This window comes from Littorina saxatilis, linkage group LG17, assembly GCF_037325665.1.
Source record: "Littorina saxatilis isolate snail1 linkage group LG17, US_GU_Lsax_2.0, whole genome shotgun sequence".
In the NCBI taxonomy this organism is placed as follows: Eukaryota; Metazoa; Mollusca; class Gastropoda; order Littorinimorpha; family Littorinidae; genus Littorina; species Littorina saxatilis.
The window spans coordinates 52,045,304-52,051,644 of record NC_090261.1 but is presented as its reverse complement, the minus strand read 5'-3'; the positions used below and the strand labels follow the sequence as shown (position 1 = coordinate 52,051,644).

At 37.9% G+C, this 6,341-nt stretch overlaps 1 long non-coding RNA gene across 3 annotated transcripts in view; it reads left to right on the top strand.

The window, feature by feature from the left end:
* The first annotated feature begins 911 nt into the window (after positions 1-911).
* LOC138953893 (uncharacterized) overlaps positions 912-6,341 on the top strand; it is a 283,127-nt gene continuing 277,697 nt past the window's right edge. The window contains exons 1-3 of one of the 3 annotated variants that reach the window (XR_011451638.1): positions 912-991; positions 1,673-1,746; positions 2,157-2,306. This is a non-coding gene — a long non-coding RNA (uncharacterized lncRNA). Of the gene's footprint in view, positions 997-1,672; positions 1,747-2,156; positions 2,307-6,341 lie in introns of all 3 variants that reach the window. The other 2 variants (XR_011451640.1, XR_011451637.1) reach the window with 2 other exon arrangements.

Below are 6,341 nucleotides of genomic sequence, written 5' to 3'. Positions count from 1 at the left end.
GCTTTTTAAAAAACGCGTAAGTCATACGCAACGAAACGAAAAAAACGCGTCACGGACCAATATTTTTGCGTACTACGAAAACACGTACAGACACAAACAAAACACGCACGAAAGACTTAAAGACACTCCTTACCTAAATACGGCGAGTTTTCCTGTCGAACTCCGCGCACGCCTGTCGAATAACACCCCTGCTGTCTCCAACCTTCGGGCCTTGCGAGTTTGTTTCCCGCTCTAATACGACTAGACACACTTTCCGCCTTTTGGAAGCGCGAGATGGGAGAGCAGCTAATGTCTGTTTCATTATCCGACAAGACATTATCTGGTAATACCCTCGTTACGTTCGTTTGCGATACTTCGATGCAAAAAGAAACGGACTTTAGTTTTGACCCGCAGATTTCATGTGTGTCGTCACTTCTCGAGCCCTATAGTCAGTTTCAGGATCGGGTGATTATTAAGTCAGAGCAAAAGTTACAATAGTTTTGCGTATGGCTTACGCGGCGCGGCGAAAAAAACGCGTCAGCGACTTTTAAAATGCGTCAAATACGCAAAAATCGTGCGTAAACGCGATCCCTGTACACTCTTGCCTGGTTATCGATCGTAGGATACAAGTTCAAGCTTATTCAGTCTCATCATTCAGTTTTGTTAAAACTTTAGCCTTCCTAAAGCTAAGTTTTTTCGTGTCGTTAGCATATTTGCTGGTTGAAGACCAAGCAAAACGATATCGTGCCGCTAGCATATTTGCTTGTTGAAGACCAAGCCAAACGATATCGTGCCGTTAGCAGCCTAACCAAACGATATCGTGCCGCTAGCATATTTGCTAGCCAAACGATATCGTGCCGTTAGCAGCGGCCTACCTTTTAACTTACCGGGGACGAAGTGCCGCCATTTGCATAAAATTTATGTGTTGTGGGTCACGCTGTCTACATTAATAGACAATTCATCGAGAACCTCTACATCCAGACTGAGTTTTGCAGATCTATATTACCACCAAGTAAGGTAAGTTATTTTTTATGACGAGTAACCAATTGTTGGTGAATAGTCGTAGTCGTATTTTGATCTGTTCTGCCGTCGAGTGATTTCGAAACTTCCAGTAACTTTCACATTTTCCAAACAATTTATGCCCAGAAATTCACGGTTCTATTCCTTCATATTTGTTTTATCCGAAAAAGGAATAAATGTACTTTTATTTTCAAAAGCATGAAGTTGATAGTTGCAGCGGTTTGTTTTAATTAATTTTTAAAAGTTTTGGAACAGGAAATGTAAAAATCAATCAAATTCAAAATGCCGTCGGTTTAGCTGGTCCTACGTTGCTCTACGCGTCTTAACTCTTCAAATATCATCATCGAAATGGTTTGTTACTACCCACACAGATAGATGAGAATTTTCTGTTCTCGTTGATAGGTTATTGAATTTGAAAATGCTCCGAATCGCTGGTCACATGCAATTTACAGTTTTCGTGTTTACTTCAACACAAATCGGGTAGGTTGCTAAATAACCCATGTCTTACCTGTTCCGCTTCAAATATAATCCAATCAGTTTGAAAAATTGTTCACAAGTAGATGAGACTCTGCTTTTCATATTGATAAGTGATTGAAAAAGGTATTTTATTCATCTGTGAGTGTGAGGCTTGTGAATAATGTTCCTAATTAATTTCAAGGATTTATTTTTTCAGAAAGCCATGTGTATGACAGTGCTGAGTGCTTGCTTGAAGAAAGCTGAGATGGACAGTGACCTCTTTGTTGGTTGGTTTGTACATTTTGTGTACTAAATTTCAGTTTCAGTGCATTTTGCGGTTGGTTGTATGTAACTTTAAGTTGTACTTGTAGTTGTACTACATGTCCTACTACTAGATTTCCCTTATGGGCTCTTCATATCTGTTTTTGTTTTAAATCATTTTATTTGGAATGTGGAATATTCCGTGTCTGTTCCCGAGGCATGCATCAAACTAGAGCGGGCTGTGTTAGTGTGTGCTTTGGCAACATTTAATTTCTAAGATTTGGAGAAGCGTAAAACAATGAAAATTGAAATACATCAGAGAGAAAGTATTTAGTGAAATCGAGATGCTAATATATATTCCAATTTTGTTTTTGTTGTGACAGTGAGTGAGGCTTGTGATTCAATGTGTTCCTAATTAATTTCAAGGATTTATTTTTCAGAAAGCCATGAGTATGACATTGACAGAGGAGAGTGCTTGTTTGAAGAAAGCTGAGATGGACAGTGACCTCAGCCCTCAACAGACAACACAGCCACAGATGCCGCGAACGCAGACTGTAATTTCGCTCCTGCAGCCAGGTGAAGATTAACAGGTATGGCTAAGATAGCAACAAATGCGTCATTGATAGTGACACATGTGTCAGGGTCTTTTTACATTTAGTCAAGTTTTGACTAAATGTTTTAACATAGAGGGGAAATCGAGACGAGGGTCGTGGTGTTTGTGTGTGTGTCTGTCTGTCTGTCTGTGCGTGTGTGTGTAAAGAGCGATTCAGACCAAACTACTGGACCGATCTTTATGAAATTTGACATGAGAGTTCCTGGGAATGATATCCCCGACCTTTTTTTTTCATTTTTTTGATAAATGTCTTTGATGACGTCATATCCGGCTTTTCGTGAAAGTTGAGGAGGCACTGTCACGCCCTCATTTTTCAACCAAATTGGTTCAAATTTTGGTCAAGTAATCTTCGACGAAGCCCGGACTTCGGTATTGCATTTCAGCGTGGTGGCTTAAAAATTAATTTATGACTTTGGTCATTAAAAATCGGAAAATTGTAAAAAAAAATAAAAAATTATAAAACGATCCAAATTTACGTTTATCTTATTTTCCATCATTTGTTGATTCCAAAAACATATAAATATGTTATATTTGGATTAAAAACAAGCTCTGAAAATTAAATATATAAAAATTATTATCAAAATTAAATTGTCCAAATCAATTTAAAAACACTTTCATCTTATTCCTTGTCGGTTCCTGATTCCAAAAACATATAGATATGATATTTTTGGATTAAAAACACGCTCAGAAAGTTAAAACAAAGAGAGGTACAGAAAAGCGTGCTATCCTTCTTAGCGCAACTACTACCCCGCTCTTCTTGTCAATTTCACTGCCTTTGCCATGAGCGGTGGCCTGACGATGCTACGAGTAAAATGGCATTGCGTTCAGTTTCATTCTGTGAGTTCGACAGCTACTTGACTAAATATTGTATTTTCGCCTTACGCGACTTGTTGTTTTGTGTATTTGTCTTTTTAGGCTTTTTTTTTAGAACCTTTTGTAAGTACCGTAATAAAAGCAGATGTGTCAAACAATTTAAAAAAAAAATGTTGTTGTGTTTTAGGGAAACATATGCATTGCTTCCAGTAAAGGGGAAAAACAGGTGATGATTTTTTTTTATGTAAACAAAATCTTATATTGATTTACAAATTTCACAGGCATACATTATGTGTCTTTCATGGATGAAAAAGTGTGGACTTTTTAAAGATTTTGTTCTGTCTTCATTTATAAAAATGTCATCCATCAAATGTAAAACAAATGTTGTGTCTCTCATTCATACTTATAATACATATAGTAAGCTCAATTTTCTCAGATTATTACTCTTTAGGTGATTTTTTTAACATAAGTTAGTATGTTTTTTTCTTGAACCTATAAAGTTCTGTATCCTGTTTTAACAAAAGTGTAATTTACTGTATATTGTGTAAAAAAAAAAGTAAACCAGCTGTTCACTTTCTTTGTACCAATTGAAGTTCTGTAACCTGAATCAGTGAATGGTTTTTTTTGGTAAGAGTTTTGTGCAATTGCATACATCTTCATCAAGCATGAACTATTTCTGTGATATCTTTTCAGGGTGGCAGTAATGAACAGCTTCGGTCAGGTCAAACATACTCTGAACTACAAACAAGACCTTGCTTATTGAGTGAGGTCCTGATTTGGCCTATTATGGTCCGCTGGACCCAAAAAGCAACAGCTAACTAACTTGCTTTTTGAGTTGAGGTAAGTACCCATTCATATATATATATATATATATATATATATATATATATATATATGTATACAGATATCCTCTTGGGGTTGTCAGATGAGGGTAGTCTCCCATGCCAACAGAAGCTACCATTCAGAGAATGGTTTGCTTCTTAGTTGGATACCATGGGTTGACAACTCTCGCCATCAGTACCACCTGACCACTGATGAGACACAATAGTGTCGAAACACGTGTCTGGTCTAGGTACAAATACAATGGTCCTCATCAGGACTAGATTACCTTGCGATACGTCCCCCGCCAAGGGACTTTGCTCTGTAAATCTCGGTCCCCCTTGAGGAGGGTCTGATGCTCCCAATAGACTCTCTGTGAAGTTATACTTACTTCTCTCTCTATCTCTGCTAAGAGATTTTAACAAATCTCGGAAGAAAGTCTCTGCTGACTTTCAATTGTTTCTTTCACAATTTCTGATGTTTTATAATGTGGTCACCGTGAAAGTTGCATCGCCTTTAAAGCGATCCAATTGAATAAAGCAGAAAACTTCTTCTTTACCAAGTCCTGTGTTGAACAGCAGTGAAAAGTTGACCGCTTTTCCTGTTTAACCTTTTCAAAATTAGATCTAACTTGTTCGCGTATCCATTTCTGGATCTGCAGGCTGGTACAGAGTTACCTCCCTTTAGGCTTTTTCAAATTTCCCTTGTTTTAACCTAATTTCTTGGTTAAAACTTGTCTAAATTTCTAAATTCTTTCTTAATAAATATCAATTCTACACTTTGGCCTTAAATCAAAGTGTTTCCCTTCACAGATATCCTCTTGGGGTTGTCAGATGAGGGTAGTCTCCCATGCCAACAGAAGCTACCATTCAGAGAATGGTTTGCTTCTTAGTTGGATACCATGGGTTGACAACTCTCGCCATCAGTACCACCTGACCACTGATGAGACACAATAGTGTCGAAACACGTGTCTGGTCTAGGTACAAAAACAATGGTCCTCCTCAGGACCAGATTACCTTGCGAAACATCCCCCCACAAAGGGACTTTGTCCTGTAAATCTCGGTCCCCCTTGAGGAAGGTCTGATGCTCCCAATAGGCTGTCTGTGAAGGGATACTTTTTTCTCTCTCTTTCTCTGCTAAGAGATTTTAACAAATCTCGGAAGAAAGTCTCTGCTGACTTTCAATTGTTTCTTTCACAATTTCTGATGTTTTATATATATATATATATATATATATATATATGCCTTGTAAATCAATAACTGTTGCAAATGAACACAGTGCCCTCTATACTGCTGATTTACAACGGGCAAGCAACAATTATGCTGATGCAGTTTAAATGTGTGTCTGTGTGTACGTGCGTGCTTGTGCGGTTTTGTCACGGTATGTGTGTGTGTGTATGTGTGTGTGTGTGTGTGCACGTGTGTTCGTGAGTGTGTGTGTGTGTGTGTGTGTGTGTGTGTGTGTGTGTGTGTGTGTGTGTGTGTGTGTGAGGATTGCACAAGATCTCCTTCAAGGACTACTGCACCAACATCAAATACACAGTCATTTTATCTGTTTGCCTTCTTTTGAAAAGTATACATGGAGTTGATGTGATGCGTTAGTTTTAACTGTGTGCGTGTGTGTGTGTGTGTGTGTGTGTGTGTGTGTGTGTGTGTGTGTGTGTGTGTGCGTGTGTGTGTGTGTGTGTGACGGAGTGAGTGAGTTTGTGTTACTGTTTGTTGATTTCTTACGGGAGCCTTGAAGGCTTCGTCTCTTGTTTCACCTTTTTTTCTGTCTGTGAGAGAGTTATGCCCAGTAATTTGAGAAAACATAATGGACCAGTCTCTATGAACCTTAACTGTCAAATTCTCTCAAACATTTTATTCATTTAAAAAAAAAATTCATCAAATGTAAAAGAATGTAGTGTCCCCCAGCCATACTCATAGTTATTGGCTCAATTTTGTTTTATTATTCAGAGGATTTATTTTTAGTTCTTTAACCAGAATTTTTGTTTTTTGTACGAGTTTTTTGCAATTGCATGTCTTCATCAAGCATTAACTATTTCTGTGATATCTTTTCAGGGTGGCAGTAATGAACAGCTTCGGTCAGATCAAACATACTCTGATCTACAAACAAGACCTTGCTTTTTGAGTCGCGGTAAGTAACCATTCATATATCACTTTGCCTTATAAATCAATAACTTCAAGATTTCTCTCTCTCCCAACCTCAATTTTTTCTTTTTTCTTTGGTGAGTCAGGTTGTGACTTAAGGTTTGTTCACACGGCAGACTTTATACCAACTTTCCCCCTACTTTAAAACAATTTTAGTCAGCGCCAAATCAAATCAAAATGGCTGCACTTGTGAACAGCAAAAACGCTCAAACTTGTTTTAAGCGACGATT